Consider the following 11,977-nt stretch of genomic DNA (forward strand, 5'->3'; position numbering starts at 1 on the left):
CCCCATGTACCTTCAATGCTGCATCCTAGTGTGGGGTCCCATCATTCATCTGGATTTGGTTTTTGTGTCCTTTTGAGTTATCATGTATGGGTCAGTTAGGAGAGTTAAGCACCCTGCTTCTACTCTGCAGTCATCTTAATCCAGAAGTCAGTAATTAAAACAGTTTAACCCAAATGTTTCCCTTGATTGCCTTAAGCATCTTAAGTACATTAAGTATATTTTGTGTCATATAACTTAAGCATCTACATTTACATATTCCAATGTAGGAGTATAATCAATCTAATCCTACTGAGACCCTGAATTTTTTTAAATTTTATTTTGAACTTTTATGCTTCTCTCGAGTCTTAAATTTGTTCCTTGAATTTTCTTTTCAATTGTGGTTGTTTTATCAGAAATTCTTCCAGAAAATAACTGTCAGTTTCACTGGATATATGATTCTTGGTTCTAGGTGTAGATCCTCTGTTATGTGGAATATTATATTCCATGCTTTTCATTTTTTAAATGTAGAAGCTGCTAGGTCCTATGTAATCTTGACTGTGGCTCCACAATATTTGAATTTTTATTTCTGGTGCTTGCAGCATTTTTTTTCTTGGCTTGGGAGCCGTGAAATTTGGCTATAATAGTCCTAAGGCTTTTTAGTTTGGGATCTATTTCAGGAGGTGATGGGGGATTTTTTTCAATTTCTATTTTACCTTCTTAGTCAAGAATATCTGGACAGTTCTCCTTGATAATGTCTTTCAATATGTTTTTTAGGCTCTGGAAGTCCAATGATTCTCAGGTTATGTTTCCTGGATTGGTTTTCAAAGTCAGTTTTTTTCCCAGTGTGGCATTTCAGAATTTTCTTCTTTTTTGTCATTCTTTAAAAAATTTAAAGTTGTTTCCTGCTGTATTGTGGAGTTAGTAACTTTAATTTTTGTCCAGTTCTAATTGTTAGTGAGCCTTTTCTTCTTCGAGGCTTTGTACTTCCTTTTTTAGAGAGTTATTTCCTATTTGAGGTTTTGTATTTCCTTTTATATGGATATCTTTTTTTCAATGAGTTTCTGCTCTTAGCTCTTGGTTTCTTTCTATTATTTTATTTTCTAATTTTTCTTTTAAGACTTCTATTATTTGTTATTTTGATGCTGTTTTGGAGCCTTTTCAGGAGTTCATTCTGGGTCTGATATTCTTTCAAATTTGCCTTTGAGGGTTCACCCATTTCCGTTTTCATATTTTTGTTTTCTTCTAAGCTTGCATTTTTATCTTCCCTGTTGCTGAAATAGCCTCCCATGGGCAGGTCTTTTTGTATTTTATACACATTTTGGAGGACTTTTTTCATAATCTTGTCTATATGTTTTGGCTCAGTTCCACTTCTGGAGAGGAAAGAGTGCTGAGCCTGGGTTTCCCCAACTACCATAAAATTTAGAGCTCATCCTTCTATTCCTTCTGCTGAGAGTTCCCTGGGTGTGCTTGTACTAGATCTCTCCTCACACTCCAAATTCCACTGTTTTAATCTCTCATCCCAGTGAGATGGATCCTTCTTGGTGGCCCTCTGTGCTTTACTTTTTTTTTGGTTCTATCACTCCAAAACCTGCTTTACTCTTTGTTTTGTTGGTTCTATCACTCCAAAATTTGTTTTGAAGCATTTTTTTCTTTTGTAGTTGTCTGGAGGCAAGTCAGGGTGACCTTGGAACATTCCTTACTTCATCATCCTGACTGGTGGAAGTGGAAGTCTCTAAGAACAGCTCTCTACCTACTATACCTTTGCTGCCTTTCAGATTATGGGAATAAAGTATATTTATTTCATCATTCAAACATTAAATTAGATTTATTGAATTGGAAGAGAGAATTGTGAAACAGAAGGAAAATAAAATCAATCTAGTCTAAGACGTACTCATTTTACATATGAAGAAATGGAAGTTCAGAAAATTTGTGGCTTGATCATTATCACACTATTAAGTAACACAGACAACAAACATGATGTGTCATCCGAAGAGAAAGTGGAAAACAATGCTAGATAGCTATAGCCTATTGATTTTTTAAGTCTTGTGTGCAATTTGAAATAATAAATCAATTAAGAATCATTTTTTGAGTTGCAGTTATTAAATGTCTCCTAGATGCCAGGTACTGTGCTACATGATGGACATTCAGATACAAAAGAATATATTAAGTTTCATCTACATATATTCAATATTTTAAAATTCTCAGATTACAGATTGAGAATTGGAAAGGATTTCAGGCACTATTGAGTACAATATCTCTTTTTGCAGATGAGAAAATTGGCTGAGAGAGATCAAATGCCTTATGTTGTCATAAAGATAGTAAGGTATATGGCAGGATTTGAATCTATGTCTTCTTAAATCCAAGCCTACCACTCCAATCCACTACATTGCCCAAGATGTTATTATTTAAAAGGAAAAATATGGAAATCAAAAAAATATTAATGAAATTATTTTAAAAAGTAAAAGTCATAATTACACAATGTTTTGTTAATAAAGGTGAGAGGTACTGAACTATTAGCAAAAAACAAGAATTTTAAAGATACTTGGTTTGGGTATATTATCTTAATATCTCAGGCAAAATATAATGCTATGCTTCAATAGTTAGAAATAGAGCAGAATTTTAAATGGCAATCATTGACAATGTTAAAGGAAAGTATAGGTTTACTTCTAGTTTTTTTTCTAAAATATTACTCAGCTTGTATATCTCTCTGTATTAAGATACCAACTTTTCTAGCCAAAGGATAATACTTTAATGTCAGACTTTGCTTCTAGCATTAGCCCATCCTGTAGCCCAATCATTACTAAGTAGAGATTGAAACTCTGCTCCCTATCCATTTTGTGCTCCATTACAGTAAAGGACAATTGCATTTGGTATTGATGACTCCCTTGGCCTAAGTAAATGTGATGTCCAACTTGTTTTTTGCCGAAATTGCTGAGAATCAAATGAAAAATACATGGCTGTTTCTCCCCAAATGGTCTCTCTGAAAACATTAGAACCGCGTTTTCCTTGAAACCTTTATCATTTGTCTTCCATTATGTTTTTGGAAAAGAAAAAGTGAGTGGGTTGGTTGTAGCCATGGAAATTTTGCTGAAAGAGGATTTGTCAATATCAGATTCAAAGGTGAATAGTTTTTTTCCCTTGCCAAAGTAGGCGCTCACTGTCTGTGACAATGAATAATAGATTCAAAAGATATGTTTCATTTTATTGTATCAGAAAAATAAGAACAAAATTCATTTCAAAGAATAAAAAATTAAGAATATCCAAGGATTTAGTAGGAAAAAAAGGTAAATGAAGGAGCTAGCAGTCGTAGAACTTAAGCTGTTTTATAAGGCATTAATTATAAAACTATCTGGTCTTGGCCAAGAAATAGAATGATAGATCAGTGGAATCTAGTAGGTATACTTTAAACAGCATTAAGTAATTATAGTAACCTCATATTTGATAAAGATTATGATCTAAATTTTGGGGCTAAGAACTCACCACTTGTTAAAAATTTCTGGGAAAACTAGAAAACGTCTGGCAGAAACTACATATAGACCAATATTCTGCTTACACTGTTTACCAAGATAAGGTCAAAACTGGTACATGACCTAGACATAAAAGGAGATATCAAGTAAATTAGAAGAGCATGAATCATAATTACTCTGAGATTTATGGATAAGAGAATTTATGAATAGCCAAGTGAGAGAGCATTATGGAATGTAAAGTGAATAATTTTGATTACATTAAATTAAAAAAAAAGATTTTGCACAAATAAAATCAATGTAGCCAAGATTAGAAGAAAAACAGAAAAACGGGGGAGAATTTTGATAGCCTATTTCTCAGATAAAGGTGTGATATCTCAATTATATAGGGAATTGTGTCAATTTTATAAGAATATGAGCCATGGTCCAATTAATAAATAGTCAAAGGATGTGAACAGGCAATTTTGGAAAGCTGAAATAAAAACTATATATAGTCATGGGAAAATGTTCTAAACATCATTGATTAGAAAAATTCTAATTAAAAAAAACCTCTGAGGTACCATGTTGCACCTATCAGATTGGCTAAAATGATAAAAGGGGCAAATGATAAATGTTGGCTGGGATGTGGAAAATTTGCGACACAAATTGGTGAAAATTTGAACTGATATAACCATTTTGGAGAGCAACCTGATATTATGCCCAAAGAATTATGTGTATAACCTTTGAGCCAGCAATATCACTATTAAATCTATTTCCTAAAAGGATCAGGGAAAAAGGAAAAGAACTTACTTATTCTTTTTTTAATTAGACATTTATTAATATTCGTTTTTAACCTGTTTACATACTTTATGCCCCTACTTTCCCCTTCACCCCCCGCTCTACCCCCACCCATGGCCAACGCACATTTCCACTGTAACATGTGTCCTTGTTCAGGGTCTATTTCCCATTCATGTCCGCCTCAGCCCATGCATTCAAGCAATTGTTTATCTTCTATGTTTCCTCTCCTGCAGTCCTTCCTCTGAATGTGGGTAGCATCTTTACCATAAATCCCTCAGAGCTGTCTTGTGTCATTGTATTGCTGCTGGTACAGGAGCCCATTACATTTGATTTTACCACAGTATATCAGTCTCTGTGTACAATGTTCTTCTGGCTCTGCTCCTTTCGCTCTGCATCACTTCCTGGAGGTCTCTCCAAGAACTTACTTATTCTAAAATATTCATAGCAGCTCTTTTTGTGGTGGCAAAGAATTAGAAAGTGAGGGCATGCCCATCAATTGGAGAATAGCTTAATAAGTTATGGTAGAGAATTGTGAGGGAATTTAATTGTACTGTAAGAAATGATAAGCAGATTAATTTTAGAAAATCATTGGAATACTTCCATGAAATAATGAAGAGTAAAATAAATATAGCAAGAGGACATCGTATACAGTAACAGCAATATTGTTCAAAGGGTAACTGTGAATGACTAACCTAGTCAGAGTAATATAAACATTCACATAAACTGTGATTAGCTTATGAAGGAAGATGCTATCTCCAGAGAAAGAACATATATCTATGGAATTATGTATTGTTTAGTCCCACATATCTATTTATATTAAATGTTGGATTTCTCTAATGTGGGTTTAGGGGGAAGAGAGACAATTCAGAACTCAAAATGTAAATATAAAATACTTTAAAAAAGAAAGACATATTTCTAAAAGCAGATGGAAATGTATAGTAAGATACACAGTAATGGATAAAAATATTTTAGGTTCTATCTAAATCACTTAGTCCAAACCATTAATTTTAAAGATTAGGATGCTAAGACTCTATAATGAGATAACTTCTCCAAAACTAACAACAGTCATCTGTAAATGTGCTCAAAATTCAAAATAATCAGTTAAATGTCAAAACAAGTCTGAGATATCAGCTTATACTCATAAATCTGGCAAACATAGAATAAGAGACAAACTATGTGTGTTTCAGGAGGGTGAGGTGGTATCATAAAAGAATTCCCCACAATAGCCAGGTACCTAGAATATAGTAGGCACTTAATAAAAGCTTGTTGATTGGTTGATGCCTTATCCTAGGTCCCCTTACAAGTGTCTTAAGATATATAACATTTGAAGAAAACAGTTTTACATGGTAAAATATTAATATTTTTATGAAATAGAAACTTCTTCCATTTATTTACTACAATCTTTATTTCTTTCTTGGTCCCATGCTCTGGATTATTTTTAAGCCATTCAATGATGAACTTACACTTATAGTGTGTGAATTGCTACAACAATTTAGGGAAAAAATTAGAAATTAAATTAGGAAAATAAAAATTTTCATACCTATCAGCCTTTCTATTAGTTTTATATTACAATGAGGTTATTGACAACAATAAAAAACCAACCTGCATGAAAATATTCATAGAAGACTTATTTGGAAGAAAAAAAAGTTGGAAATCAGCCATGTGCTCAGAAATTGAGAATTGGCTGAACGAATTGTGCTGTATGAATGTAAGGAAACATTGCCTAACCATAAGGAATGACAGATATGAGGAATTCAAGGAAATAAGAGAAAACTTGTATAAAAGGATGCATAGAGAACAAAGTGGAAACAAATGAATGGCAGACTGTTACTAGAACTATATAATTGAAGACAACTTTAAGTGGCAACAAAATTCAGATAAAGAAATTGGACATTGTTAGGTATTGGACAGTGTTTTCTTCTTAGCAAATGGAAAATACTCAAGTAAAGACTTCTATGTATTATTAGTCAAAGTTGTTCTTTTAGATTCTTTTTCTTAGCTGCTTGGGACTCGGGGAGGTGACTGATTATACATTTGGGAGATTTAGTTGTTAGTGTGTTGAGATTTTGTATGTTTTTTTAACAAATTTTATCAATTAAAAAGGGTACTTTCACCATCTTCCAGGTCCTAATACATACACACTCATGCTCTGCTTTCCCTGTGGGTTGGGAAAGAACAGCCAGTGGTGTTCCTTGGGCGGGGGGGGGGGGGGGGGAGAGCGAGCTACCTACCTAATGAAGTTCAGATAAGAATGTAAGTGCTGTAGTTGAGGATTGATCACAGGAATTCTGGCACTGTACTTAGTACATCCTATTTATAGTATTCTGAACTCAAAGAATCTTAGATTTATAGTAGGAGGGAGCCTTCAGAGGACGTCCAGTCTAGTCCTCCCCACTAATTTTGCAGATAAAGAAACTTAGGCTCAATAAACCCAGACCTTCTTATTATGAATTCAATACTATTTTCTTCTGATACAAATATTCTCTGCCTGTATTTCTACCTGTGTTATTGCCCATGTCTAGTAGTCTGGAACTTAATGCATCATCTTAATTACAACATTTTTCAAGGAATTTATGCAACTGATTCAAGTTGTGAAAATGATAATTATATTTGTGCTACTGTCTACAAGAGCCTTCAATAATTCATTGGAACACGTGAGCCTTGATTTATTCCTAAATAAATGTCTATGCATATGGACCATAAAAATGTCTGGCATTAGAAGAATATGCAATATTAAGAAGCTACCTTCATTATGCTCTTCTATATTATACTCAGGGAGCTATTTGCTTAGTTTAGGATATAAGGTATACTTTTTTAAGAGCAGAGATAATTTCTTTTTTTTGACTTTGTAGATGCAGTGAATTGCTTGGTACCTCAAGTAAAATAAGCTCTTCATTAATGCTTTTTGATTAGTTCATGCTTTGTCTCAAACACTCTTTAGAATATGATTATTGAATGAGATAATTTTATGTGGCAAAATATAAAATATAAAATAATTTCATTTTTATGAAATATGAACTTCTAGCATTTATGATTATCTTAATTTTATCTCTTGCTGTGATGCTCTAGATTATTAATAAAATTGCTCAATGATGAATATTTATATCTAGAGTGGTATGGGAATTCTCTCCACTTTGCAGATAAAATCTAATCTATAACTTAATGTTTTTTCAAATTGCACAAAGTCCACAGAAATTAAGTGACTTGCCTATGATCACACAACTAGTAGGTTTCAGAGGCAACTTGAACTCATGTTTTCCTAACTAAGTGTGGGACTCTGCAACATCAATAAGTAAGAACACTTGGTAGGACAGAGAATGTCTAGAAAAATGATTCTTGATTGTTAAGGAATGGCATCCTTTCAAGAACAGAATACCATTTCCTTTAGGTGGCACAGGGCTAGTTTTAAACTCACCTTTCAGACACTTATTGCTATCTGACCCTGGGAAAGTAACTTGACTTCTTCTGTTTGACTCATTTTCCTTATCTGTAATAGCAGATCTGTAATAGTATCTGTATGTAATAGCATACAGTTTCCTACCTCCCAGGGTTGTTGTGAGGATCAAATGAGATAGCATTTGTAAAGTATTTAGCACAGTATCTGGCACAAAGTATGTGCTTAACAAATTCTTCCTTCAAAAATGTTTTACATACTTGCACATATAGAATCACTTTTACAATATCAGATTCCTTACTGTCTCAGGGAGGGGAAAGGGATGGGAGAGAGGGAAGGAGGGAGAGAATTTGGAACTCAAAATAAAAAAAATGAATGTTAAAAGTTGATTTTTACATATAAAGTTTTCTTCCTTCTTTTCTTCCACGAAAAAGTTAATGTGCCATAGAACTTATGTGTTTCTTTGGTAGGTAGTACTAAGAAGGGATGGATGTAGAGATGAAATATGACTGTACTGATATTCTGTTTTCTCTATTGTTGGTCACTCAAAGAATACTTTGGTAGAAAGAGATGTCTTCTGTCCCATCTATGCTAGTAGAAGAGTACCTCTCTCAACAATGTTTTTCTTTTATTTATATTTTTGTTACATTTTGAGTTCTGAGTCGTTTGCCTCCCTCCTCTCAATCTCCCACTAGAGAATGGTGTGTGTGTGCAGTGTGTGTGTGTGTGTGTGTGTGTGTGTATGTGTGTGTGTGTGTGTGTGTGTGTGTGTGTGTGTATAAAACCATACCGTACCTAAATAAAACAGTTTGATGGTGTTGGGGTATCTGTACTTCCCCCCAATCAGACCACCACTCCAGTAGGTGAAATCTTTCCTAATGATCCTCCCAAGTTGTTTTAGGCAGGACAATTACTTTACCTCAACTTTTGTTTTTATTCTTTCTGGCTCTAAAATTCACTTTGAGATGTTATTTTTAAGTTATTTAGAGGAGATTTAAGTATTCCAGGTGATGTCCTATCATTCTACTATATTTCTTTTCTTCTGAACTATTTTTCAAGCCAAGAATGGTCTCAGCAACTATAGGTATTTCTCTTCTTGCAGGAGTTATATAGCTAAGATATGTCAGGAAAGAGATTTGAACCTAAGTCAGCCTGATTCTTAGGTGAGTTCCTTTTTCATTTCAACATCCTTCTTGATTGTAAGAAAAGGAACCGGAAAAAAAGTTAAGTTAAACTTTCTTCGGACTTTCTGTCAAAAAGAGATTTTACCTTAATGAGACATTATTAGAAGAATTATGAAGGGACCATATTTCAATTATATTTTTGGAAGATATGGTCTAATCATTAAAAAAAAACCTTAATACTATTAATAGAATCATATAATCTTAGAAGATCTTGTAAGTCTAGTAGAGGAAAGAAACTAAGATCAGGATATTTGAAGTGACTTACCTGAGTTTATGTACTAGTTAGTGACAGACATAAACCTAGAAACTAGGTCTAATCCTTATTAAATCTCTTCATTTAATTGAGGAGTAAAGTACAGTATTTCCAGTGGTTTCTTTTGTAACCTGAAGTCCTGACATTTCTAAGATGTCTGTAGATTAGAAGCATCTCACTTGGCAGAGTTGAGAAAAAATTTTGTCCCCGTGGGAAAGAGAATCAGTGTGAATCCCAATTACATGTTGATATCAAAGACATTTGCTTCAGGCAATTGTTCTCTGACTGGTCAGTCCTTTCTTCAGTTTATTAATAAATCCAATCCTTCACCCTAGATAAGGTCACCAAAGACTTCTCCTTTCTGCTAGTCTAAGGGTGGAGGATGGGAGACTGAACAGTTAATATTTCCACCTAAGGGTGCTTTTGAAAACAGTGGTGATTTATGAGTGTAAACCACTTTATTTTCAATTCTTAATAATGTATTCTCCAAGGAATTAAAAAAAGGAGAATCCCTAGACCTAGAGCAGAATATCTTAACCTTTCAGTGTGTGTCATAGACCCTTTGGTAGCTTGGTGAAACTTATAAACCCTTTCATAGAATAATATTTTTTAAAATGTATGTCATAAAATACATAGAATTAGGAAGGAAACAAATTAAATTGAAATATAATCATTTAAATATTACTAATCTTCTACAATGGGATCCCTGTTCAAAAATAATATAAATTATATAATACTAGAAATTTTTAGCTAATTAGTGGTTATTTATTCCTTTAATTGATCATAGTTTTGGTTCTCTTATTCATAGACTTAATGTCCCAGACATAAATGAAGCAAAACAAAAAAAAATATCTAGCAACATCTTCTGGAGGGAAAAGAGGCTCATTATGCAGGGTTTGGGGTTTGGGTTGTCACCAGGAGCTGGGCTGGGGGAATGAAGTATTCTTGCCAAAGCTAAGAAAGAATCCTGTTGCCCTCCTCTTTGTGAAATGTTTTTCTCATCCTGAAATGGAAGAACAAGAGCAAATGAATACTTCTGATGGGGTAAAGTCCACAGAAGGCAAAGAGATGAGCCAAGTTATCAGGGCATAGGAGTAGTCACTGTGAACAGTGACCAAGTTCGAGGACCATAGTAAGTGCTTAATAAATGTTTGCTGAGCTCCTGCATGGGGATCCCAGCTAAATCTCATCTTCTGTAGGAAACCTGTCCCAATTTCTCATAATTCTAATTCCTTCCATCTTCTAATTATTTCCATTTTTCCTATATATAGCTTGTTTATACATACTTGTTTTCATATTTCCTCCCCATTGGATTACAAGTTCCTTAACAGCAAGGATTGTCTTTTGCTTTATTTTGTATTTCAAGTGCTTAGTCTAGTGTCTGTTACATAGTAGGCACTTATAAATGTTTATTGACCATCTGACACAGAGATGAAATGCCTTGTGGGTTGGCATATAGAACACTGAAAAAGAAGCAGGAAATAATAGGGATTTGGCCACTCACTGAAATCATTATCTACAGGGCCATTTCTCTTGCACCTACAGAGAGAAAATGAAACTATACCTCTACTTCTAGAATTGTCCACTTGGAGGTTTGAGTTCTAAACTGCTTTGATGGGGTGAAGTAAAAGAATGGATTCTAAAATTAAGAAATGTGACTGATATTATTTCTGTTACTTTATTAGTTGTTTCTGTCCTGATTAGATGTTGGTTTTTTTTTTAATGGTATTCTTTATGTTGTTGTCATTGTGAGCAATTTGAAAACCTAGGTCCCAGTTAGCTCGCAGATATGATCAATTTAAGGATAGGTGAAGGGAAATAAGTTACCTTATAAGTAAATGTAACCAGAGCCCAAAAGTCCATTTGTATGGTACAAATTACAGGTGGGCAGAGTTGGTGAGAAGGGAGAGAAGGAATATATGACTTTGTCAGTCATTTCAGGTCCTTCTGGCTTCTGTCTTTGAAAGAGAAGATGTACAATGTCAATCTCTCTACAGGTCACTAAAATGAGAGAAAAACTCTGGGAAGAAGTTGAATGAGAGGAGCAGGCAGTGACTATCATATTCTTATCCAGAGACTTTAGGTAATTTTTCTTTGGTGATATCTGAGACTCTCTCTTGGTTGAACTGAATTAACTTATCTCCAAAGGAAGCATTCCTTCAATATATATTTTCTCACATATATTTATCTTTTCATATTTATGTTTTGCTATTGCCTTGGATAAATGGATTTCCTTGTTATTTTCTATGAATGTTCATTTTGGATCTGGTATTTGGTGGGGAAGAAGAAAAGCCTCGGGTAAAACTAGTGATCAATAGTTTGACTTGAACCTTAAAATTACATCCCCAGAAAAGTGATATTTAAGGGAAAGATAGATTTAATCTATCCCCCCCTCTCTCTCTCTCTCTCTCTCTCTCTCTCTCCCTACCTTACCACCTCCTCTCTTTTTCTCTGAGTAGCCAAACTCTGGCCCTGATTTCCTGTTTCCCTTGGAGAAGAATGGGAATGGAGAGGCTAGAAATATATTAGAAATATCTAATCTTGACATCCCTTGTTACTTAAATTACCATTAAAATTCCCTATGTTGTTGGAGGAGGTAGCATGGCACAATATATAGAGAACTTCCCTTGGAGTTAAGAAAGACTTTCATTCAATATATACTAGTTATGTGACCCTGAGAATACTACTTAATCATTTAAGGTCTCGTGTAACTCTCCTACTTTGTGCCAGGCACTGTGCTTAGTGCTGGGAATATAAGACAAAAGACAACCCCTACCTCAAGGAACTCACAATCTAATAGAGGCAACATGAAAACAATTAGGTACAAACAAGCTATATGTATGATCATTGGGAAATAATCCATAAGAGAAAGGTATTAGAATTAAGAAGAAATGAGAAAAAGCATCTTGTGGAAGGTAGAAGTTTA

Source organism: Gracilinanus agilis, chromosome 6 (genome assembly GCF_016433145.1).
Source record: "Gracilinanus agilis isolate LMUSP501 chromosome 6, AgileGrace, whole genome shotgun sequence".
NCBI classification, from domain to species: Eukaryota; Metazoa; Chordata; class Mammalia; order Didelphimorphia; family Didelphidae; genus Gracilinanus; species Gracilinanus agilis.